Source organism: Sminthopsis crassicaudata, chromosome 5 (genome assembly GCF_048593235.1).
Source record: "Sminthopsis crassicaudata isolate SCR6 chromosome 5, ASM4859323v1, whole genome shotgun sequence".
NCBI lineage: Eukaryota > Metazoa > Chordata > Mammalia > Dasyuromorphia > Dasyuridae > Sminthopsis > Sminthopsis crassicaudata.
This window is the reverse complement of record NC_133621.1, coordinates 141,553,345-141,580,279: the sequence shown is the minus strand read 5'-3', so window position 1 is coordinate 141,580,279 and position 26,935 is coordinate 141,553,345. Positions and strand designations below refer to the sequence as shown.

The following is a 26,935-nucleotide window of genomic DNA, read 5'->3' as shown; positions in this document are numbered from 1 at the left end:
ATGTTATATATATATATTCATCCAAAATAAGTAATGGTTATTCCAGTTGAACAAAATATGTCAAATGAATATTTTATTATTATTATGTAGTTTTCATCTCCTGGGGAGAAAAGGTGCTTATAAAAAAATTAAGCTGTCTTGAATTATTTTCCACATATCTGTATGCTATAATAATATATTAATAAATGATTAAAAAAATTATGGACAAAAAAAGTTTTTAAAAGGCATTTTCCTCTCACCAATTCTTGAGAGTTCCTTCAAGTCTTAATATTCCCATTTTCTAGAAAAGGATACTAAAGCTCAAAAAAGTTATTTAAGAAATCTAGGACTCAACCGATAAAGGGCCTTGCAGTTACTGAACCTCAACCAAACATAAATCTTCTTATAACAAAATCAACTCACTTTCCACTAGGACTTATTACTTCAATGTACAAACATCTGGCTTAATTAGCAAAACATTTTTTTTTCATTTCCTTTTTCTAATTTCTTCCAAAATACAAGTAGTGAGCCCTTTAAAAATAATTTTTTCACTTAGAATTTTCTAAACAAAAAAATTACATTGTCTTTCAAATTATCTAATTCTTTCACAAGTTGAAAAAGGCTCTGATAACTTTACCTAGCTGAATATCCTAATCCTAAGGGGATAGCAGTACAATGTAAAAGAATGAAGGTCGTGAGGTCATTAGAGAAATAATATTATTTAACATAAATACTAGCAAACTATAGAAACCATAGAGAATCCTGTGCCTTGTTTCCTAACTCAATTCAATAAGGAAGAAAAGGGTAAACAAATAAAGATACCTTATTTTGTCATAATATAGTATAAATAAGCATTATTCAAAATAATTTCATATTCAAATAAAAAGAGCTCTAAGGTTTACAAAGTTCTCATTCCACAGCAATATCTTGAGGTGATTTATTCAAGTATTATTATACTTAATTTCTTCTGTGATACCATCAGCGTAGTAAATAAAGTCCCTGTGTAAAAATTCCTTGTATCACTGAGTAAAATAAAAAAAGTTTTAGGGAGCCGAGGTTTGTTCAAGGTCACAAAGACAAAATTTGAGCCCGGATCTTCCTGACTCCAAATCTAACATTCTATCATCTATACCAGATTGCCTGTACACTCTCATTTTACAGATAAGGAAAGTAAGGCTCAAAAATATTCCAAGACTTACCCATGGTCATAAAGATCAAAAATTAGAGAGGAGGGGCAGCTAGGTGTCGCAGTGGATAGAGCACCAGCCTTGAATTAATTCAGGAGGACCTGAGTTCAAATCTAGTCTCAGACACTTAAGATTTCCTAGCTGTGTGACCCTGAGCAAGTCACTTAACCCCAGCCTGGGGGTGGGGGGGGGGAATTAGAGAGGAAAGTCTTCTTTCTATATTACACTACCTCTTCAAAGAGTTGTTCTTCAGAAAAAAAGAAATCTCAAAAGCAATAGTTTTTACAGAAGAGACTAAGGAATTTTTCAATTACTCATTTAAAAACATTTCCTTTGGTACTTAGTATTGTTTAATATTCTATTTTCTATGTGACAACTTATTTTTAATTAGGTTTAAAGTATGACAAGATTCTATTTGACAGCAAGATCTTTAGTTAATTTTGTTTTCATAGATACATATTAGTACAACTATTCTTAGAATTCAAAAGAAAAATATTTACCACAGAGTTTTAAAATATTTTAGTCCTCAGTTTACAACTACTTCAAACCAGTTTAAAAATCAATGTATGACATAAATCTAATTGTTTCTGGTATCCTTTATTACAATAAGTCTAAGGTAGTAAATATTTAAATAAATAAATATTATAAGTAAAAGGCAACTATTGTAATTTCACTGCAAACTACAATTTACTGCCTACATTTAAAATTTTAGATGATCACAGAGGTAGCCTTTAAAAAACATATTCGCCAGTTCCACTAGTAACACTAGTGGAAAACTACAGTTTTTATGCCTTTTATGTATATGTACATTTGTACATTTGTTCACTCATGAATTTAGAGAGAAAAAATTATACATTTACCTAATAGTCTCTAATAGCTTTTTAATTTGTTAATGGGTATATGAAGATAGTCCTTAAACAGATTTAAAACTTTGCTTTTTAAAATAAGCACAAGATTTATTTACATTGGAGGAATTAGTTTATAGGGAGTCAGAAGGCTTGAACAGCTTTAATTTCTAATTAAATATTTGTTTTGTGGCAAACCATAAACAATTTTTATTTTTATTTTTTCTTATGCCTTTAATCCAGTTTTTTAATAAGACAATTGATTTTATTTTTATTTCCAAGAACACCATAAAAAACACAGCCATTTGGATTTTTAAAAAAATAAAAAATAAAAACTGATAATGTAAAAGCAAAAAAGTAAAACTAAAACAGCAAAAGTAAATTAGTTGGTATATATTCCTTAAAGTACACTGCACTTTTTTTTTTTTAAACCATGATATTCCAGAGAACTAAAAAAGAAAACCAAACAGTAGGCACTGAAACAGATGTAAGAGGGCTTCAAAAGAGGAATATAACTGTTAATCAAGATGTTAACTGGAGTTGTTCTGTAAAAAGTGTAGTTTTTGTCTTGTTTGTTTCTTTTAATATGAAGAAGATAATGAACTCCCAAAAAGAAATCTGTTGTTCATCTAATATCAAAAATTAAATTATTCACAATTATCTGTTAATGAAACATAGTATTCACTAAACATTTCTCTATCTTTTAAAGTATGTGGTAGTCTATTTTCTCATTCCTCCAAATAATTTGCCTGTTGCAATAAATCTTTGATTACCTGAAACTCAAATAACCAAAATCCCAAAGTAAGAGAAACAGTTGGCTGTACTATATTTCTACAAGAAAAAACAACAAAAAGAGAACAGGTTTAAAACAATTTTCAAACTACTTCTTATCATTGAAAAACAATTTTCTAGTTAACCAAAAAATTCAATTTTGAAGAATTATAGAAATTATTATACAATTATAGAAATATTCCAGATAAGAGATGTTTTACTATAAAAGGATATATTCTCAGACTTTATTTTAAATATGCCTATTTTTCTAAGTCATTCTATTTATTTTTCTGTAAGTCCTTCAAATTAAAACACTAAATTAAACATTTTCAACCAATTTTAATTCAGTAATATAAATTATCAAACTGAAAAATTGAGCAATATTTGCTATTATAATAAGACCTTTATTTATATACACTGATATTTTTCATAGGCACAAGGTACCTTCCAAACATAATTAACATAATGAATTTATTATTATGTGATATATATATATATATATATATATATATATATATATATGGAGGGGGAGAGGGAGGGAGGGAGGGAGGGAGCGAGAGAATGGACAAAGAGGACACACTTTTAAGGTCTACTTGAAAATGGAAAGAAAGGGAAACTTGGTGACATAAAGCACAAGTTGGTTATAAGGACAGTGAGTAATATGGGTAGAACAAGGGTGATGAAGGAAAAAGAAAAATGGAAAAACAAATTTGAGGAAATATTTGCTATATGATGTAATTTATGTATATTCTCATGTATAACTATTATATTTTTATATGATATGTATCATATCCCATGATAAAAGGGACCAGGCTTTGGACAGAGGTACAGATTTTAATGAATGTTAGCTATAAAGCTATTTAGAAGCATAATTCTGAATAAGAAAGGAATAAATAGTTAACAATAAAACCGAGGAGAATAGTTAATATGGCAGAACACACACGATACCAATGATCTTCTTGGACAATGTTTTAAAGGCCTAAATTCTAAGGAAAAAGGTAAGTCATTTTAGGATGGGGGGGAGAGCACAATAGATCACAGAAGAAGGTTAATAATTATCTGAAATCCAGCCTCTAAAAAAATTCAGCAAGACATAGGCAAATTCAGTTTATCAAAACTATTAAGGAAAAGCATATTTAAATATTAAACCAATGCATAAGTGAAAGTGGGAAACACATCCAGCTCTGATAAGGGATAGTATGTAATCTGTGAGCTATTTTTGTGGTTGTTCAGTTCCTTAGTTGTATCCAAGTCTATATAACTGCATGGATCATTCTGTGTAATGTTCAGGCTATCTTTCTGGAGGTCTTAGTGGAGAAGTGATAAAGGCAGGACAGCCATCACAAGACTGGTCAAAGATGGAATGTCTCATTTCTATTCATTCTCTGCCCTTAAATACCCTATTATAATTACATCATTACATCATACTGAATATGTGTGAACTAGAGAACCATTACATCACCATGCTAAAAACTAAGTATATATGTGAACTAGAGAATCATCATCTCATCAATTCCCCTGAATTAAGACCTTGTTTCAAGTATATTTCTCCAGAGTTCCGGCCCTCTACAATTCTTTCCATGGGATTTTCTTGGCAAAGATACTGAAGTGATTTGTCATTCTAAGAAATGCAAGTGAGGAAAGAATGAATTCCAGGCAAAAAAGATAACCTATGTAAAGACAAAGAGATGTGGACAAAAAGATAGATAATTTGGCTAGAACAGAAACAACATGAAGGGTAATAATTTACAATTTTAGAGAAGTAAGATGAAAGTGGAGCTATGAAAGGCCTTAAAAGCCAAAGAGACGATTCTACATTTTATTTTGGCATCAAAAAGTAGTTACTGAGTTTCGTGAGAGTGATCAGAGCTTTAAGAATATCACTTTGGCAGATTTGTGGTAGATAGATTGGAAAAATAATAGTACAAGAGCATTAAAGTGTTTTTTGTTTTGGGGGGGTTTTTGCAGGAAGAGACTTCAGAGGCAATTGAGTTTACCCCTCCATTTTAGAGATGATGAAATTAAGGCTTCAAGAGGTAAAATGATTAATAGATGAAGAAATCATAACACAAGTAACAATATCAGGCTCTGAACCTAGATCCACCAGTACAAATAAAGCATGCATTCCACAGTATGAGAGATTTGAATTCTGAAATGACTATGAGATATCCTGTATGACGTACCTATGATGTAGGAATGAGCTCCTGAGGGAACAGAGATAGACATAGAACTGATAATCCTTTCATAGCAATAATTTAATCTAATAAAGATGATAAGATCCTTAGGAGAAAGAATTTAAAGGAAAGAAATAAGTGTATGGCAGAGCCTTGGACTACATCTGGAAAGACAAAGTAAAGAGAAGAAAAACAAAGTGATCGGAGAACCAAAGAAAGAACTGTCCCAAAAATCCAGAGAAAAGAGTAAGCCTAGACAAATGGATATTTGAAAATACCAAAATGATAATCAAAAAGAATTAGGATGAATAAAAAGCCACTAGATATGGCAATTAAGAGGAACTCGTTCACACCAGAAGAAATTCAAAGAGGGGGAAAAATGCATTTTCTACCAGACTGACTAAATGAATCAAAAGATTTTTTAAAAATAAAACAAATATTCTGGAACAGAGGCTATTAACGTGGGATATATGAAATTTTCAAAAACTATTTTGATAACTGTGAATATAATTTATTACCTTTGAAATTCTATATATTTTATTTTATGCATTTTTTAAAAATTTTTGTAAGAGGTAAATAGGTTACCTACCAAACTGAAAAAGGAGTCAATGACACAAAAAAAATTCAAAACTTATGTTTTAAAGGAATTAATTAGAAAAAGAACATATAATTTACAAGAGAAAATGGAAAACTACTGAAATAACAAGTCTTCCTGAAAACTTGAAAAGTACAAACAAAAATCAATGACTCTGTGACATAGCAAAAAATATCACAACAAAATTAAAAAACTAAAAAAAAAAAAGAAAAAAATGTATCGCTGAGATTTTTTAAAATAAAAGATAAAAAATAGTGTTTATGATATTGGAGAAACACAGACAAAAAGGAGCAAATTACTTTTTCCAGAACCAAACTGTAATAGTTAAAATACTTCCAAAAGGGAAACTACAAAGTCCTGCTATGGAAATTTTTTCAATATACACATTTGCTTATTATAACACTTGCAATAAAGAAAAATGATGCTTAGAAAATAATTTTTATGTACTGAATCTATTATTCTTTCTATTTGTTAGGTTTAGGAGCACATATTTGTTAGTCACTAGCCCAAACTCTTAATAGCTAAACTAATAATAAGAATAACCTGAATTATACTTTTTCCTTAGGGAAAAAAAAAAATGAAACAGGAACTGATTCATTTAAATACTATGGACTTTGTTTTAGCTAGCAACATTTAATTTGTTAATATTAAATTAAACTGGAAATTAGCAGGGCAGTCTTCAGTCACAAAATCTAATTACATAGAATACATTCTCCCTCAAATTGCTCTGCTTAAAACCTACACCTCTATTTGGTTTCAACTCAACAGAACAAGATGCCTCCATCCTAGATAACATTTCATATGCACACTTTACTACTATACTTTTCCAGAATCCTTTTGGATATTGCCTCTCTCCTTCAGATTATAAAATTCTTGAAGGAAGAAACTATCTTCTTTATATGTATTCCCATCACCTAGCACAGAGCCTGATACATAAGTACTTAATGTTTGCTGAATTCAACTGAAAACTACTCATTATAAACACTACCACTAAAAAAAGAAAGAAAAAATACAATAATTATATTAAGACTACCTGTTTTATGTTCTTCAGTCAATGGAAAAAAATGATGTAAATGCTGATTATTCCCATATAATTCAATCAAGATTAAAAGCGTCAACTATTGCAAAAAAACTTTTTTTTTTTTTTTCCTTTAAACTACTTACTATAGAAGAGGGCAGGTTTGATGGACCTGAAGTCAGGAAAATTAGTCCTCTTGAGTTCACATCTGGTGTCAGATATTTTCTAGCTATAAGAATCTAGGCAAGTCACTTCATCCTGTTTGCCTCAGTTTTCTTTTATTATCTTTTCTAATGTATTTTTATAGTAAGTTTAAATATGCTATTTTTCTTCTGCTACCCCACCAATCAAATTTAGAGATTCTCAGTTCTTTTTATATTTCAATATGATTTTTAATTTAATAAGCTAGAGAAAGCAATGACAGATCACATATACTGCCAAAAAAAACTCCAAATGGGATCACAAAGAATCAGACACAAACTAAAGCAACTGAACAACAATGATGGTGCTGAAAAGGAAAAAAATACCAAAATAATTATATTATTATTATTATTATTATATAAGACACCTCATTTTATGCTCTTCAATGAAATAAATGTGAATGTTGAACTTCCAAAAGAAACAATGTAGTTCATGATTCCCATTTAACAATCAAAATTTCTTAAGAGCATCAATTATTGCGAAAGAAATCTTTTAAAAAGTAAGGGAAGGCTCTTCACTTTCATTAAAACACTAACACTACAATCATTAACATTTTGTTCACAGAGGTGTCAAATATGCACAAGGGAGGGGGAAAAAAGGTTATTTTTGAGTTTTTACTTCATTCCATGAAAAATCCCAGGTAATCAAACTACTTAATGGCAATTCTCATTGTGTACTTCTCTTTTATAAATATTATATAATAAGTCTGATGTACTTAGTGGTCACACTTGTTTAATACTTCAAATCAAAATATATGTTTTATAATGCAACATTTGTAATTGCATAATAATTCCTTCTCTAATGTTTTTTTAGTGGTTTAAACAAAAATTGTTTTTATCTTTTGTAATGTCTTTTTATATTAGGTTTGAATAATTTATTTTTTTTTGCTATCCCACCAATCAAATTTAGAATAGATTCTCAGTTTTTTGATATCTCAATATGATTTTTAATTTAATTTTCTCCTATGACTAATAAAAGTTTAAGTTTCTTCTATAGTTGATAAATATCCATTTTATTCCTGAAACATTATAAAAACCTGTTTTTCATTTATGTCTGGAAATCCTTTAACAGCACATTCTATCATTCATTTCATCTTAATATTTATTATTATGTATTTATTTAGCCAGTTTTATATAATTGTATAATCATATAATAATTTGGTATTAGTAATCTTGAGGGGAAGTGAAAACAAAATGAGGCCAAGAAAGACAATCAGAAACAATGAAAGTCCAAAATAATTAAATAGTTCAGTTGAAAATAAAGCTACTTTACAGAAAAACTACCAATGACTGACATTGTTCCAAGCAAACTAAAAAATAATTGATTTTAGAACAATGAATATAATATTTTTTAAAAGTATATATAGAAAGGGAGTAATATAGATAGATAAATAAATACTAGTTTTTTATTATTTATATATTTTTCTTTTATCCCTTTTTTTAAAGGTAAAGAATATGATTATCTGTCTCAATTGTGTTTCAAGGATGTGATTAAAATAAATGAGACAGAAATGGGGAAAAAAAAGTTCTTCAAAGAAATAACTAGACAAATGCCATGTTTTCACTACTATTGTACAATAGGAGAGAATTTACAAACACAAAGAAAAAAAAGTGGAAAAAATAGTTCTTTGAACAAGATTTATCCATGTAAACAAAATGAGCAAATTTTTTACTTCTTTGTTTAAAAATAAAGTTTTTTAGTTACATTTATTAAAGACTTAAAAGACTTTTATGACAAGACATTTGAAAACACATAATAAGCAACTTAAAAACAAAAATCAGACAAACATAACAATAACTATAAAGTCCTAACAACAAGCTGGTATCCACATCCAAGTCACTAATGAATTTGAAATAATAAAGTATTTTTAAATTATTCACTGTGTTACTGCAAAAAGAGATACAAAAAAAAGTAAGCAACAAGCATTTATTAAGTACTTATGATATACCAAGCACCTTGCTGAACTCTAGAAATATAAAGAAAGCCAAAAACAGGCTCTGCCTTGAGTTAACAACTTAATGAGAAAAACAATAAGCAAACAACAGTGTACAAATAAAAAATATGCAAGATAATTAGAGGTAATTTCAAGAGGGAAGGCACAAGCTTTTAAGAGGATCAGGAAAAGTTTCTTGCAGAATGTAGGATTTTAGTAAATACTTAAAGGAAGCCAGGAAATCAAGAAGACATGAAAAAAAGAAGTGAGGATCATCTGGACGGAAATGATAACTAAATCATTACAGCCAATGAGATCAAACAAAAGAGTATGAAGGGAGAAGAAAAGAGAGCCTTAAGAGAGCCTTTTGGTACACCCACAGGTAGAGAAAAGGAACCTAAATTAGGAACAGCAAAGACTAAGAAGAGCTGTTCAGACAGGGGAAAACAAGTGTTATGAAAACCTAAAAAGAGAATACCAAGGAGAAGAAAATGAGCAACAGAGAGGATCAAAGGCTGCAAGAAGAATACCTTCACTGGTGGCTTTAGGTTTATATATTCATCACAGTTTAATTTCACATATTAGCCATGAAAAATAGGTAGCAAGTAACATTAAAAATAAAACCTTTTACCTAATTATATTTCTGAAGATACGTATCTTTGACTTGTACATGAATATATTAACATTTTCCAGGAACATTTCAGTATAAAAATCATTAAGAATTCATGATCAAAACCATGTATGCCTGCATTTTTTTTTTTTACCAAGTTTACAGATGGTGTGTAGGAATGAACACTTTGGCTTAATCAACTGCATTAGCTGCTATGTACTCCAGTGTTGATTTTTACCCAAAGCCGTTCCAGTACAGCGTTTTATTTATTTATTTTGCTATGCTAGCAAAGTTAAACATTTCACATACAAATATCTAAAGAACCCAGAGAAGATTTAAAAATTACCCAGTATAGAAACCTAAATGTTTCTAACTTTCTGGGACTATAATTCAGTTTAGTTTATATTATTTATATTGTATTTGTATACTGCTTTCATTCACAGACTCAAAGGATCTTAGATTTATCTAAAAGGAGCCCTAACAATCATTTTTACAGATGAGATAAGAGACTCAAAGAGAGTAAATGATTGTCCGAGATCACAATGACAAGCAGAGCCAAAATTTGAGCCTAACTTCTCTGATGCCAAATATAGCACTCTTTTCCTCTGTACCATACTGTTCCTTAAATAACAAAACCTAAATGGTTTTAAGAGTTATTTCCTAAAGTTGAAATAATTTGTCACATATGTCTGTTCTGTATAAGTCCTCAAAATATTTCGCTTTCTTCTTTTATAAATGCAAGCACTTGTCTCCACCTGCCTTGGAAAATGAAAAAGACTACTATATTTTCCATTGTTACAAATATTATGTATTAGTCCAAGTATGTCACTTCTGAATATAAAATAAACCCCTTAAATTCTCCTTGAAAGAAAAAAATATTTAAGTATTCCTTAAAGAACCAATACTGTTTATAGTTTGAACTCAGGTTTGATATAAACTCTATCTGTAGTAAAAGTACAGCTTATGTTCAGCCCCAAACAGAAATTATGTAAATTTTGTGCAAATGCTTAAACTACTTAAAGTCAATTTAATTTAGAACACTTCTTTTCTTTATTAAAATATGTGACATTGATGTTTTTTGCCTTCACAAGACAATCATATCCAAAAACTCCTCTCCACTCCAAACTCAACCCTCAAAAACAATTAAGAACAAACACCTAACAGTGGCTGTGTCCAATACACTAACAACATTCTACCTTTATAGTCTTTAACCATTCTAACAATAAGGAGATACACTTCAAGTTTTATCTTTTCTCAAGGACGTTCATCACCTTTTCAATCAAAAAGTTGGCTTCTTGTTGGTGATTCTGTGATTTTTAGATTGTTGTAATAGTTCTTTGGATTCCACTTATTTCATCCAGAACCCATTCACACAAATCACCCACTTTAGTTTCTTCAAATTTGCCATTTTTTAATGCACAATAATATTCTGTTATATGTATAACCTAGTGGCTTTTTTAGGCACAATTGTAATGCCTCAGTTTCCCTGTCTCTGTTTCCCAAAATTGTAATACCTCAGTTTCCCTGAATTAGTATGCTATGCCCTGAAGAAAAAATTAATGACCAATCCCTATAAGCTCTGGTCACTCTCAATTCCAGTGAGTCATAAAACTCTAGGTGGCTTATCTGTAAATGCCTGAGTACTACTCACTATCTTTTGCCCCAGACTTCTGTCTTCTGCTCTACTACCTTCTTGACGCCCAACCCGTCAGAATTAAAAGGTTATGGTCCTCCTTAAAATTTCCACTCACCCAGTGTTCTGCCCCTCCCCCTTGTCTTTGTTCCTTGATAGCTGGAGTACTATAAAAGTCTCTGGAATTAATTGCTGGGTGCTAGATGCTTTGAGACAAGAGTCCCATTCAGCCAGCTGGCTATAACTAGTCCAAATTATCCATATTAAAATATTAAAAATCTCTAATTTCTGTCTTGTCTCAGTTTCTCCAGCATTACATTTCTGGAGGCCCTCTCAAGATATGAGATCTGAGAGCAAGATTAGAGATTAAAGAGCAGGCCTCAGTGGAGGGGAGGGGAGCTTTGAGCAGGCTAGTCCTGGACTCTTTTAGGGAAGTCAGTGCCTGAGTTCCCCCAGAATCCCTCCAAAAGACCAGTTTCAGCAACAATAACACCCCACTGCTAATACCTCTATTTCAGCTATAGTGGAGTAACTAGTTTGAAATCTCTGGAGGTGAATTTTCTGTTCTGTTTGGGTGCTAGCAAATCTAGGTCCCCAAAATAAGTTGGGCTGGCAAGCCATACAATTCTGGGAAGTGTCAATAGAACTCTACGTGTACTGTTTTTTTATTCTGGGTGCTTTAGTGTACAACTCTGGGTGTTTTTTGCTTTGTTTTGTTTTTTTAAACAATTTGGTTCTGGGTACCTCAGTGGACATATCTGGATATTTTTTGAACACAACTTGGTTCTGAATGTCTTTGGACGATAAATTTGAGTGCTTTAAAGTTGGGTGTTTATTGGCACACTGAGTGCTATCTAATACATTTAGTTTTGCATATTTTTTTTGAAACAATTGAGTGCATCTGGGCACTTTTCAATTTGGGGTAGAAAAATAACAATAAGTAGAGGTCATTGTCACTCTTAAGATATCAGAAATTCATCCTCTGGTTGTATAAGGCTATCAATCAATTTGGCCACTCTCATTATGGGGAATTCCGCTTCAAAGGCAGGGAAACAGGTATTACAATTCAGGGAAACTGAAGTAGGGAAACTGAGGTATCACACTCAAGGCTACTACAAAGAACACTCAGGGCTACTACAAAGAATGTTAATGGTAAACATACTGCTTTATACTTGTTTGTGTCTTAAAATGGATACATTCAGTAGAGGGATCACTGGTTCAAAGCACAGCCACCAAAAATGCATGGAGATAAGGAGTACCTTGTGCAAGGAACTGCAAGATGGCCAGTGTAATATGATAGTTGTGATTTTTTTTCCCCATTAATTCCATACTGATATCCATAGCAGTTAATAGAATTCATAGTTCTGCCATTACTATATTAGTGCATTTCTCTTTCCTTAGTACCTACAACATTAATCACTACTAATTATGCTATTATTGCTAATGTTAGGATGTTAATCTGCTTTAATTTGCATTTTTCTTATTATAAGGAATTGTAGTATTTTAATTTTTGTCACCTGTAGTTTGCAATTCTTCCTTTGACCTCTGGTCACTTACACAATAGGGAATGAGTACTGGTGTTAAATATTGGCACTGACTCCCTACATATTTTGTACATCATTGTTTTGTTGGTGATATTTAATATGTATTTTTTGCATCTAACATTCCTCTTCTTATTCTAACTTCATTAGTTTTAATCACACAAAAAGATTTTGAACCTTATGTATTAAAATAAACTATTTTATCTTTTTTATCATTTTTTTATTATTTTTATTATTTTTTTTATCATAGATGCGGCTACAAATTCTATCCCACAGTTATTAAAAGGTACTTTCTCTCATTCTATAGTAATTTTTATTTTATGTTCATATTTAGATTGTGAATTCACTTTGAATAAATTATGCCACATAGTATAAGAGTTTTATCTATAGCTATTTTCTGCCATTTGGTTTTCCAGTTTTCCCAACAGTTCTTGTCAAAAAAAAAAAAAAAAAAGTCCTCTCTTTATTAATTTATGCTCTTGAGCTAAATGGGCTGCTATTTTGGGGGTGACATTTTCAAAGGATTAGAACCCTGGTGTGAGGGGTTGCAGAGCCTTTTTCAGAACTACTCATCTATCTGTGGTGTCTGTCCACCTGATTTTCCTACTCTCATCTGTATTCCAAGAATCTGAAGTATGCACAATGGCTCTATCCAGGAAAACCATATCAGCAGATGGGCCAAACCAGTCGAAGAGTAACCAATAAGCCTCAAACCTGTTGGTGAATTAGGGAGATATTTATCCCAAACACATGAAGTCTTTCCCTGGCAGAATGGGCAGATGAGAACAATTTGTTCCACTGATCAAGGGGGTAGTGGAAGCAGGCACAATGGAGCACTTAGAGATAAATGTTTAACACTGAATACACCAAGGTCATCTAATGCAACCCAATCCACTGCCAATCATCCTCCTGTATTTTTTTTTCCTTGTAGCTGATCTGTGAATTTTTTCAATTGGCATTTCATTGTCTACATTTAGAAGTTCTGGGCAGTTTTTTTCTATTATTTCCCTCCTTTATAGTGTTAAGATTTTTTGTTCTGTTGAGCTCTGGGAAACCTATAATTCATATTATATAAATATAATCTGCGTCTCTTGTCTTTGGTTTCAGTATGTTTTGCATGTAAAATGAGAGTGTGTGTGTGTATTTTTTTTCCCTGAGGCAATTGGGGTTAAGTGACTTATCCAGTGTCACCCAGCTAGGATACTTAAGTATCTGAGACTAGATTTGAACTCAGATCCTCCTGAATTCAAGGCTGGCGCTCTATCCACTGCATCACCTAGCTGCCTCACTGTGTGTGTGTGTGTGTGTGTATTTTTTTAATGTTACTTTTTGCTTTTCTTATTTAGGTTGTCCTTCACTTCCCATTCCTTTGCTCTTTTGTTTCTCCAATGAAGTCTGTCATTGTGGATTCAAGTTTTTCTATTCTCTTCATTATCCTGATAAGCAGGAAATTCTACTCTCCAAATTCTCATTTCTCCTTTATACCATTCAAAGATAGCGCATTATGGTTCCATGTTCTCCAATTCTACAGTGTCCCCTTTTGCATCAATTGTTGGATGATTTTCATTTGTCTTACAGTATTTATTCATAAGTGACGATCTCATTTACTACAGCCATATTTTCATTCTCTTATTACTGTTTTCCCTTTTGAGGTACCTGATTGTGTTCAAGAACTTTGAGTTTTCTTATTCCTGAAATCTTTGAGACTTTAGGTGTCCCTTCCCCCATTATTTTTCTTACACTCACTTCCTGATTCTCTGTCCTCTGACTGTGTTTTCCTTGGTTGCTGGAGCTCAGAGGGTCTTAGTTTCTTCCCACTCTAAGGGATTCACAGTTCACTAGCCTTGGACTTTTCCCTGAGTGGCTTTTGGGTCTCAGAACTGGCCCCCACTGGGTGCTGTGCAATTTCCTCAAGCTGGGAAGAGTGCTGCACAGCTGCCTAGATGCAGGGTATCCCATCTTGGACCCATCCTACCCACTCTGTTCTCTGCCTGGCACCAGCAGCTCAGAACCTTTTCCCCAAGCACTGGTTGTTCAGAATTTTGCAGCAAATAGTGCTTCTAGGTTGCAGCCCTGAGCAAGCTTTTAATGGTGAAAGGCTGTGGCCATGCTAGTTGTGAGAGCCTGAGCAAAGTTCCACAGTCTGGAGCTAGATTCATCATAGCACTGGAAAAAGGTAAGATAGAATAAGGAGGAGTAGATTTTGATGTAAGCCTGTGTCATGTTCCTGAATATGCTAGTAGAACTTCAATTGTACTGTAGGAAGGAGGAGAAGAATGCTGAGTAAGCTCAGGGGCAATGATTATTATCAGTTCCTGTGTTTGGAGTTGGGGGGTTTTTTTGTTGTTTTTTTTCCCCAATCTTCTTTGGATTCTGGGTGTCCTGGACCATGGAGACAGTTGACATTTTTTTTTCACATTTGGTGCACAATTTCTGTTTTGGAGAGATCTAAAATGATATGGGAATAATACAGAAAATGTCTGGCTGCCATCTTTTTGCCATCTTTTATGGTTATTTTTAAAAACTTGAATAGTTTTGTAATAGTATATTATTTTTCCAAATATATGAAAAAAGTTTTCAACATTCACCTTACAAAACTTTGTATTCCAAATTTTTCTCCTCCCCCTGCTTCCCCAAGACAGCAAGTAATCCAATCTAGGCTAAAAAAGTGTAATTCTTCTACACATATCTTCATATTCAAAATGCTTTGCAAGAAAAAAAAATCACATCAAAAGGGGAAAAAAACACGGGAAAGAAAATAACAACAACGGTGAAAATACAACATTCAGTCTCCAGATTTCTCTCTCTGGATGCAGATGGCACTTTTTATCACAAATCTATTAGAATTGCCTTGAATCACCTTATTGTTGAAAAGTAAAAAGCATGAATAGTTTTTCATCCCAGTTTTAATTAACTCATTCTCTATTTTCCTTAACTACTTTCCTACTTTTTCTGATATCTATCTCAAATTTAAAATTCATTACAAAATAATTGATAAAAATATGGTTGAAGTGTGAGTCAAATCACTCAATGAAGGAATCAATTTATTTCCACCATAAATAGGAACTGCCAATACTGTATTATAATTCATTATTATGACAACTATGTGACCTTTATAAAGCTCTTTTGTTTTTCTATCAATAATGACAAAATGAGATAAGGTCAATATCTACCAGAATAGTTTTTCTACCCACTATCAACCAAGTGAAGGCTTAAAGTTCATAGACTGACACACAAATTCCATTATAATCTTGACAGCCTTATAATTCACTATCCTCCTTCACTCAGTTTATATCATCACAGTCAATTTAGATATAGTTGCTTTCCTAGTACTTCATCTGGCCTTGTTTTACTTCCCAATCTTTGCTTACAAACAAGGATGGCACAATATATCCTGCTCAAAATGCTTCACACTCTTAAAGGCTCAGGTGAGGAGTCCCAATGGCCATGAAGCTCACCAAATGAACCTGACCAGCAATGAATTATGCCTTTTTGAATGTCTCAAAGAATACAGTTTGTGACTCTTAGCTATTTACCACATTCTCACTTTATCAAGCTTTACTCACTTTATCAGTATCCACACTGGAACATTCAGTTGAATCTCATCAGATAAAATTTAACAATGGATAAAATGTAAAGTCCTCCATAGATTCAGAAATCAACTTTCCAAAATATAATATGAGATATAATATAAGATGAGATAGTACTAGGCTGTACTTTTTTCTGGAAAAAGATCTAAAGGTTGCAGTAAACTGTAACCCACATTACCAGGTGGCAGATAAAACTGTTAACGAGATCTTGGACTGTAAGAGGAAGTTACAAGATTTAGAATCTGCTTAGTTCTGGGTCCTCTGCCCTTTGCTAGAACCATATCTTAAATGTTATATTCAGTTAGGGCTGCCACATTTTAGGGAAGTCACTAATAAATTAGAAAAGGTCATAGAGAGTCAAAGCTACTCAGTTTGAAGAAGAGATTTCTCTTCAAGTTGAAGGAATATCATGTGAGGGAAAAAAAAAAATCAGAAAGATTACCTGAGTCCCAGAGCAGAAGACACTAAATAACAGGTAGAAGTTCTACATAGGTATATTTAAATCTTATGTAAGATTTAAATGTAAGGGAAAATTCCATTATTGTTCTGTAAAGAAACGACCAGCAGGATGATTTCAGCAGGCCTGGAGAATCTTACATGAACTAATCCTAAGTGAAATAAGTAGAACATGGCAACAGCAAGACTATACAATAATCAATTCTGATGGATGTGGCTCTCTTCAACAAGATGATTCATCCAGTTCCAATTGTTCAGCTATATAGAACCAGAGAGAGGACTGTGGAAATTGAGTGTGGACAATACAGCATTTAAAAAAAAAAAAAAGACAATACAGCATTTTCATTTTTTGTTGATGTTTCCTTGCATTTTGTTTTCTTTTTCAGGTTTTTTTTTTTTCCCTCCTTGATCTGATTTTTATTGTGCATCAAGATAACTGTATAAATATATATACATATATTGGATTTAACATCTATTTTAACATATTTAACATATTGGGAATATAGGGAAGGGAATAGGTGAAGGAGAGGAAAATTTGGAACAGAAAGTTTTGCAAGGATCAATGTTGAAAAATTACCCATGTATATGTTTTGTAAATACAAAGCTTTAATAAAAAAAAAAAGAAAGAAAGAAAGAAAAAGAAAAATTCCTCATAATTAGGGCTATTCACAAGTGAGAATGGGATGCTTTGTTGGGTAAATAAGTTTCCCCTAACTTAAAATCTTCAAGATAAAGCTGGATGACCATTTGGGATACTTTAAAGGGAATTTCACCAGAAGGTACTAGTCAGTCTTTAAAGAACTCTCAGGTCATTTTCAATTCTGTGATTATGCATAATTTTATCTTATGTCCTCAAGGAACGAATTTGGGCTTTGTTCATATTGCTGCATTTATCTTATGTGACTTTGTCTTTCTTTTTAAAAAGATTTTTCTCAAAAGATTTATACTTCCTATGCTAGTGGTATCAAACTCAGACAGAAATAGGAGCCACTAAACTGGGCTCCATATTGACTTAAAAACCTATGCATTTATATATTTCTTCTTAAAAATATATCAATGCATTAAAATCAGATAAGAACTACATTTTAATCTGGCTTAGGCAATCTATGGCCAGAATTGATCAATACTAAGAACATCTATATCTTTTAGAAAGAGTCCCCCCAAAATGTCACATTCATCATAGGGGACTGGAATACTAAAGAAGGAAACCAAAAGATAATTGCAATAATAGGCAACTTTGACCTTCAAGTATACAATGAAGAAAGGTAGAGACTAACAGAATTTTTTCAAGTTAACTTGTTAGCCATGGCAAAAACTTTTTATAACTACTCAAAAGAAAACTCTACACATAGGCATCACTAGATAGTCAATAGAAAAATCAGATTGATTATATACTTTTCAATCAAAGGTAGAGAAGCCCTATATAATCAATTAAAACAAGACCTAAAACTGACAGTGTTTCAGATTATGAGCTGCTTACTGCAGATTCAGAAATAAATCAAAGAAAGTAGGAAACAATCAGAATATATAGGTATGACCTAAATAACGTCCCTTATGAATATGAAGTGGAAATGATAGTTTAAGGAATTAGATCTGGTAAACAAAATGCTTGCAAAAAACTATGAAAAGAAATTCACAACATTATACAGGAGCAACCAAAAAACATCCCAAAGTAAAAAAAGAGCAAGAAAATAAAAATGGCTGTCTAATAAGGCTTCACATATACTTGAAGAAAGAAGGAAAAAATGAAAGAGAAAAGAGAAAAGTAAAGATACATACTACTTAATAAACAATTCTAGAATAAACCAAGGAAAGATGAGATTTTCTTAAATGAGAAATGCAAAGAATTAGAAGAAAACAATAGAATGAGAAAAACAACATCCATTCAAGAAAATTAGAGACACTAAGTGAATGTTTCATGAAATAATGGGCATGATAGAAGACATATGGTAGCAATTTGACAGAAGCAAAAGAGATTAACAAGAGGTGGCAAGAATAAACAAAAGAACTATACAAGAAAGATCTTAACACTCCCATAACCACCATAGCATGATTACTTATTTGGAATCATACAGTCTAGAGAATTAAGTCAAATGAGCCTTAAAAAGAACTGCTAATCAGAGGCTAGTAAATGGAATTCCAGCTGAGCTATAAGGTTGGGGGCAGCTAGATGATACAGTGGAGCTAAAGCACCAGTCCTGAAGTGAGGAGGACCTGAATTCAAATCCACCCTCAGACGCTTAACATTTCCTATCTGTGTGACCTGGGCAAGTCACAATCCCAATTGCCTCACCCAAAATTTAAAAAACAAATGAAACAACCCCCTCTCGGAAAGGGACCTGTATGTGCCAAAATGTTTGTGGCAGCTCTTTTCGTAGTGGCTAGAAACTGGAAGATGAATAGACGTCCATCAATTGGAGAATGGTTGGGTAAATTATGGTATATGAAGGTTATGGAATATTATTGCTCCGTAAGAAATGACCAGCAGGATGAATACAGAGAGGTTTGGAGAAACTTACATGAACTGATGCTGAGTGAAATGAGCAGAACCAGAAGATCACTATACACTTCAACAACGATACTGTTCAACATAAAGAAGATCCAACTCACTTCCAGTTGACCAATGAAGGACAGAAACAACTACACCCAGAGAAGGAACACTGGGAATTGAATGTAAACTGTTAGCACTATTGTCTATCTACCCAGGTTACTTATACCTTCGGAATCCAATACTTAACTTGCAACAAGAAAATTGGATTACACACATATATTGTATCTAAGTTATATTGTAACACATGTAAAATGTATGGGATTGCCTGTCATCTAAGGGAGGAAGTAGAGGGAGGGAGGAGAAAATTTGGAAAAATTAATACAAGGGATAATGTTATAAAAAAATTACTCATGCATATATACTGTCAAAAAATGTTATAATTATAAAATTAATAAAAAAAGAAAAGAAACAACTCCCTCTCCCAAAAATAAATAGGGGTGATGATTTTTAAGTATTTCACTTTAATATGCTAGAAAATTTAGAAAACTCAATGACCACTGAACTGGACAAAATCAGTTTATATCCCAATCCAACTTAAAAAGGGAAATGTCAGTAAGCATTCAAATTACTGAACAACCATGCTTTTTTCACATGCCAAAAAGGTTATGCTAAAGATTTTTGCAAGCTAGATTTCAGCAATATGTGAACTAAGAATTGCCAGAAGGGCAGGCTGGCTTTCAAAAAAGCAGAGGAATTAGAGATCAAATTGCCAACACTCACTGGATAATAGAGAATGCAAAAGAGTTCAAGAAAAACATCTATTTCTGCTTCCCTGACTACACTAAAGCCTCTGACTATGTGAATTACAACAAAGTGGGACAAGTCTTTAAAAAGATGGAGTACCAGATCATCTTATTTGTCGCCAGAGAAACCTAATGTAGGTCAAGAAGCAACAATTAGAACTAAATATGCAACCTATGACTGATTTAAGATTGGCAAAGGAATACAACAAGAATACACATTGTCACCTTATATATTTAACTTACATGAAGAGCATATCATGCAAAATGCCAGAATGGACAAATCAAAACCCAGAATTAAGGCTCCTGGGAGAAATAATTATTTCAGATATGTATACAATACTACTCTGAAGGCAGAAAAGTGAGGAGGAATTAAGAAGTCTTTTGATAAGGGTGAAAAAGTATAAAAGTTAGCTTGAAGCTTAACATAAAAAAAAAAAAAAAAAAAAAAAAAACTAAGATCTTGGCAACTGGTCCCAACACTTCCTAGCAAATAAATAAGAAAAAAAAAATAGAAGCAGGGTCAGATTTTATATTCTTAGGTTCAAAGATCACTGCAGATGGCAAATCCAGGCATGAAATTAAAAGATGCTTGCTCCTAGATAGGAAAGTTATAGCAAATCTGGACAGCATACAAAAAGATATAATTTTGTTGACAAAGCTCCATGTAGTCAAAGCTATGTGAATTAGACTATGACTATGTGACTTAGACTAGAAGGAAAGCTGAGTGCTGCTGAATTGATGCTTTTGAATTGTAGTGCTGGAAAAAGAATTCTAAGAGTCCCTTGAACAGCAAAGAGATAAAAATCAGTCAATATTTAAATTATTTCAAGCTTGTCATTGGAAAGACAAATACTGAAGCTGACATAATGAGAAAACAGAACTCATTAGAGAAGACGTGATGCTGGGAAAGACTAAAGGCAAAAGGAAAAAGGGTCAACAAGAGGATGAGATGTACAGATATCATGAAAACAACTGACATGAACTTGAACATACTTGAGAGATAGTGGAGGACAGAAGTGCATGGTGTGCTGTGATCCATGGGATCCCAAAGACTCAAACACAGCTAAATGACTGAACAATAACAAACATTTCTCTGTTATGGGTTCAATGGGTTTTGTGAATTGAACAGAGAACTTAATCATCACTACACTAATTTTAAAAACTCAATATAGAAACAGTCTTGGAATGTGGCTCACTTGTAAATTGAAGATTTATATTGTTTTAGTTATCCCAAAATAAATTGTTGCTCCCTTGTCCTTTAAGTAAGTTAAAGTTCAAAATTATCCACAGAAAAAGTGTGTAAGAAGTCAAAACAGATCACTATAAAGAGTCTTACTCAATTCCCTAATTCTAAATTTTGTTCCTGTTAAGAATCTTAGTAATACAATGGTATCTCAGCACTCATCTGCTTTGAAACTCATTGAATCCTTGGTATTAAAGATTTAGATGAGAAAAAAAAAGAATACTTCAACACTTGATGCTTGTTCAGCATTCATCTCACTTGGTGACTGTCTTGGTTGAACAGCAGGGGTGGGAGGCTGGCTGCCAGAGCTGTTGCTATTGTCCTCAGGAAGGGAACATGTGTAGGATTGTTAGGTGGTAGTCCATGGTACTGAGGTTGTACAGTAAGTGGGCAAATTTTAGGGCAGTTCCTTCAGGTTGGTGTGAATGCAGTGTATAGTCTCCTTGCTCCCAAAACAGTACTAGAAGGGGCAAGGAGTTGCCAGTGTGCTCAGCAGGCAACAAGGTACCAGGAGTGGCAGTGGGAGCATGTGAAGAGGCAGCAGGACCCAAACCCCAAGAGCTGGCAGAGACTCTGACTCCACATCCAGGGCCCAGTCCCATCCCACCCCATCCCCAAAATGAAGTTCAGAAGGAGAGGAGTGGGGGGGAGAATATAAAGGTCATGGTTCCTCTCAAAGTAAGGTGGGTCAAGAAAGGAAGAGTTGGGTTGGCCTGCACTGACAAGGCTTGACTTGGCTTTTTCCCTAGTGGAAGTCCCACTGAGTGGGAAGGAATGGTGAGGATGTGGACTGGAGATGCTATATTTTTGTTCTATACTCATCATTCTTATCACTCCTCATGCCTTTTGGAATCAATTAACAACAAGTACTGAGATATCACTGTAGTCTGATTCATAGATTTTCATTTGTTGGGTTTTTTTTTTTACATTAATAAAAGAGGAAAGCTTTATCATTTTCCATGATTCCAGAAACTTATTAGGTGGGTTCCAATGAGTATCCTAAAAGAGTTGGTTAATTTTAAAAATTTTCCCATACCAAGCAACAGAAAGGTATAAATGATATGTGATATTATTTGTAATTCCTTCTTCAGTACTGTCGTTCTAGAGAAAGAGTATATTCAGTACAGCAGCTGTAGAATGATTTGCTGACTTCACAAAGCTTGGATAGTATTTCAGAAATTAGCTGTTCTATTCTCAGTAAAGTCATCTGCCAAGAAAGTTTACATGATGAAAAGGTCATATTTATTTTAACTAAATCAACACAAAGCCAGGAATAGTAAAAAAAAGGAAAAAAAAAAGCCAATGATATGGTATTTTGTTTTTTCCTTCACCTTTTGATTCACTTCAGTAAAAATGTAGGTGGAATCACAAAGAAATTTTAAAAACCCTTCAGAAAAAATATTTTTCTGTAAGTGGTCACAATTTTTTTATATAATTGGCTGATGGACTTTATAATTTAAAAAAAAAATCTGTCCATACACATAAACACAAAGTGGTACATAACTGATTAAATATTATGTTTCTGGTTATTTATATAAAAGTTGAGAGAATTAGGGTGACAGAAATATCAACACATTATTTTATATATAAAGTTTCTAAAAGAGAAATCAAATTCTACTTGTAGTCTATTCCTTTAAAAGTTATTACAGGAATGTGTAAAACTAAAGTAAATATGAAGAATGCTACTATAAATGATACCATATAGAGTAAAAAGATCCAATGACAGTAATATCTCCAATTCCCATGGTAGGTAAGAGCCACAGGAGCCACATACCAAAATTTCAGTATTTCAATCAGCATTTGATAATGTACGATGTGACCTGGGTAGAGAATACAACAAAGACACTAGAGGCTTGAGGGATAACACAGTCCTTTTCTTCTCCTGTTGCTATGAGAGAGACAGAATATGTGGCTTTTTCCCTACCAAGAAAGTAAATAGTAGTAGATATTTTGTGTTTACAGATATGTAAAGCACTTAGCAAATGTTAAAAGTGTTATCTAAATTCTAATTTTATTATTATCCTATGATCCTATAATCAGAAAAATGATCAACAATAAAAAACATTTATTAAATACTTATAACACCATGCTAGGAGCTAGAGAGACAGAAACAAAATGTGTATGTCCTAAAATTTTGCACCCCAAAAACAGTATTAGGAGACACAGCCAAAATTATGGAAAAAGAGGCAGGGATTCTCCTGAGTTTTCCCCAGAATTACTCTAAAAATTTTTTGATAGGGCCTGAAAACAAATTCTGAAGTGGCAGAACCAACAAAAGAATGGGGTGGAACAATTATATAGCCCAAAACAACCTAGAATGTCAGCAACAAAGGTGTGTTGTAACAAGGCGAGAGTGCAATGCAGTCCAGCACAGGCTACATACCAGCAAACCAGCAGCAAAACTTTGGGGGCCATTGAATCAGTGGATTCAGTGAATCAGTGGCAGCAATGACAGTTCCTGGACCTCTCAGCCCGGAGGTAGTAAGGGGGGCAGACAACTAATTAAAAGGAGATTACACAGTCTTGTCCTGGGTTCTCTTGATAGGCCGCAAGGGAAGGATTCTCGTTGCATTGGCCATACCTGGATCTGGGTCACAGTCCTGACACAATAGAGTTTGGGCCACAGGGGAGTTGGGACCCTGGTCACAGTTTCAAGGTGGAAAAAAGCCTCAGAGACTAGAGCATAGGAGATGAGAGTACTAAAAATACCTCGCCTTAGAACATACCTCCTTGGAAAAACTGAAAACTTGTTAAGTCCTCAGAATTATCTCAGAAAGTAACTGACCAAAAAAATCCTGAAATTTGGGACAGTGCCTCTTCTACTCCAGAATCAGAGCCCCACTTTAAGAAATAAGGTTGAAAAATTAGCAAATAGCAATAAAATATCCTGACTATAGAAAGTTACTACGATGAGAGGGAAACTCAAAACAAATTCATAGAAGAAAAAAATCAAAACTATTACATCCAAAGTAAAACATGAATTGGCCTCAGGCTATGGAAGAACTCAAAAAGGATTTTTAAAATCAAATAAAAGAGGAGAAAATAGGAAGAGAGATGACAGTGCTCCAAGGAAATAATGAAAAAAGAGTCAATAGTTTGGTAAAGGAGGCACATACACACACACAAATACAAGAAAAAAATACTGATGAAAATAACACCTTAAAAAACAGAATAGGTCAATGATAAAAGAGGCACAAAAATCCAATGAAAAGGAAGAACTCCTTAAAAAATAGAATTGGCCAAATGAAAGCTACAAAAGCTCATAGAAGAAAATAATTCCTTAAAAATTACAATGGGGCAAGTAGAAGCTAATGACTTTATGAAACATCAAGAAACCACAAAATCAAAAGAATTTTTTTAAAAATAGAAGAAAATATGCATTATCTTATTGGAAAAACAAGTGACATGGAAAATAAATCCAGGAGAGAAAATTTAAGAATTGGTGGACTACCTAAAAGCCACAATAAAAAAAAAAAAAAAAAAAAAAAAAAAAAGCTAGATCTCATCTTTCAAGAAATTATAAAAGAAAACTATCCCAATATACTAGAACTTAAGGGCAAAAAAAGAAATTGAAAATTTCTGTTGGTCATCTTCTGAAAGAGATCTCAAAATGAAAATTCCTAAGAATATTATAACCAAATTTCAGAATTCCCAAGTTAAGGAAAAAATATTGCAAGCAGCTAGAAAGAAACAATTCAAATATTATGGAGCCTCAATCAGGATAAAATAAAATTTAACAATTTCTACATTAAAGGATTGGAGGGCTTGGAATAGGATATTCTAAAGAGCAAAAGAATTAGGATTACAACCAAGAATATCTACCCACCAAAATTGAGTATAATCTTTCAGAGGTAAAAAATGGATATTCAATGAAACAGAAGATATTCAAGCATTCCTGATTTAAAAAAAAAAAGACCAAAGAATATGAACAGACAATTTTCAGATGAAGAAATTGAAACTATTTCCAGTCATATGAAAATGTGCTCCAAATCACTATTGATCAGAAAAATGCAAATTAAGACAACTCTGAGATACCACTACACACCTCTCAGATTGGCTAAGAAGACAGGAAAATACAAGGACAAATGCTGGAGGGGATATGAGAAAACTGGGACACTGATACATTGTTGGTGGAACTGCGAACTGATCTAACCATTCCGGAGGGAAATTTGGAATTGTGTTCAAAAAGTTATCGAACTGTGAATACCCTTTGACCCAGTAGTGCTTCTACTGGGATTATGTCCTAAATAGATATTAAAGGAGGGAAAGGGACCCACATGTGCAAAAAGGTTTGTGGCAGTCCTTTTTGTAATGGCAAGAAACTGGAAACTGAATGGATGCCCAACAATTGGAGAATGGGTGAATAAATTATGGTATATAAATGCTATGGAATACTATTGCTCTATAAAAAATGACCAATGATGATTTCAGAGAGTCGTGGAGAGACTTATATGAACTGATGCTAAGTGAAATCAGCAGAACCAGGAGATCATTGTATACGGCAACAAGACTATTTGACGATCAATTCTGATGGACATGGCTCTCTTCAACAACGATATGATTCAATCCAGTGCCATTTGTTCAGTGATGGTCAGAGCCATCTGAACCCAGAGAGAGGAGTGTGGGAGCTGAATGTGGATCAAAACATAGCATTCTCACTCTTTCTGTTGCTGTTTGCTTACATTTTATTTTGCTTCACTTTTTCTCTTGTATGGTACAATAATTATATAAATATATTTGCATATATTGGATTTAATATATATTTCTACCATATTTAACATATATTGGACTACTTGCCATCTAGGGGCAGGCATGGGGGAAGTAAAAGTGGAGGAAAATTGGAACACAGAATTTTTCAAGGGCTAATGTTGAAGAATTGTCCATGTGTATGTTTTGAAAAATAAAAAGCTTTAATTAAAAAAAAAAAAAAAAAAAAAGACCAAAGTTGAAGAGAAAATTTCCATTTCAAATACAAGACTCAAGAGAAGCATAAAAAGAAAAACAAAAAAGGGAAATCACATGGGATTCAACAAAGTTAAACAGTTTATATTCCTATGTAGGAAAATAATACTTATAATATCTAAAAAAAAAAAAAAAAACTATTATAGCAAAAGCCATATACATAAAGAGGGTATAAGAATGAGTTGAATATTATGGCATAATTATCTAAAAAAATAAAATTAAGGGGTGAGAAAGAAGAATACAATGGGAGAAGAATAAAGGGAGAGGTAGAATAGGGTAAATCATTTGACATAAAGAGAGTCTCTAAAGAGCTTTTATGGTATAGGCGTAGATAAAAGAAAGGGGATAGCACATGTTTAACTCTAATCAGAATTGGCTTAAAGGGGGAAATAACATACACACCCGCTTGAATATAGAAATCTATCTTATCCTACAGGAATGTAAGAGGGAAAAGGGATCAGAGAAGGGGGCAAAGGCTAAAAGAAAGGAAGGCAGATTGAGAGAAATAAAAGTTTGAAGCAAATCGTTTTTTATAATGGATAGGGTAAAAGGAGAAAGAGAGAAGAATAAACTAGGGGAAATAGGATGGAGGAAAATATATAATAATCACTGTGAAAAAAATTGTCAGTCTGACAAAGATCTCATTTCTCAAATATACAGAGAACTAAATCAAATGTATGGAAAGAAGAGCCATTTTTCAATTGACAAATGTTCAAAAGATATGAATAGTTGATTTTTAGACAAAGTAATTAAATGAGAGAAAGACAAATTAAAACAACTGAGCTACCATGCCACACCTATTAGCTTGGCTAATATGTCAGAAAAAGAAAATTACAAATGTAGGAGGGGATGTGGGGAAATTGACACACTAATACACTACTGGTAAAATTGTATACTGATTCA

General features: G+C 32.9%; 1 protein-coding gene across 1 annotated transcript in view; it reads right to left on the bottom strand.

Moving 5' to 3' along the window:
• COG5 (component of oligomeric golgi complex 5) overlaps positions 1-26,935 on the bottom strand; it is a 344,010-nt gene that overhangs the window by 271,414 nt on the left and 45,661 nt on the right. The gene's annotated exons all lie outside the window — the stretch shown is intronic.